The sequence below is a fragment of the Microtus ochrogaster genome, chromosome 10, assembly GCF_000317375.1.
Source record: "Microtus ochrogaster isolate Prairie Vole_2 chromosome 10, MicOch1.0, whole genome shotgun sequence".
In the NCBI taxonomy this organism is placed as follows: domain Eukaryota; kingdom Metazoa; phylum Chordata; class Mammalia; order Rodentia; family Cricetidae; genus Microtus; species Microtus ochrogaster.
This window is the reverse complement of record NC_022016.1, coordinates 33928918-33929271: the sequence shown is the minus strand read 5'-3', so window position 1 is coordinate 33929271 and position 354 is coordinate 33928918.

The following is a 354-nucleotide window of genomic DNA, read 5'->3' as shown; positions in this document are numbered from 1 at the left end:
ACAAGAGCCTGTATGGTTGCCATGAGGGGTGAGTTCCAACCAGTGGGCCCACCCAGCCATGAGAGCACCACCTCGACATGTGCGAAGACATATATGTACACATGGGAAAACATGAAGAGTCTATGGGGAAAGGGGAGGAAGCAGAAGTAGAGGAGAAGAAGGGGAGAGAGGGGAAACAAGATGGGATGGAAGGTTAGTGAGGAAGAGAAGAAAGGAGAGAAAATAAAAGGAAAGAGGAGTGGTGAGAAAGGAGAGAAGGGGAGAGGAGAGGGAGGAGAGGGGAGGGGAGGGGAGGGGCAAAAGATGCCTATACAGAAGAGGGAAGGGAGGAGAGGGGAGGGGGAAAGGAGGAGA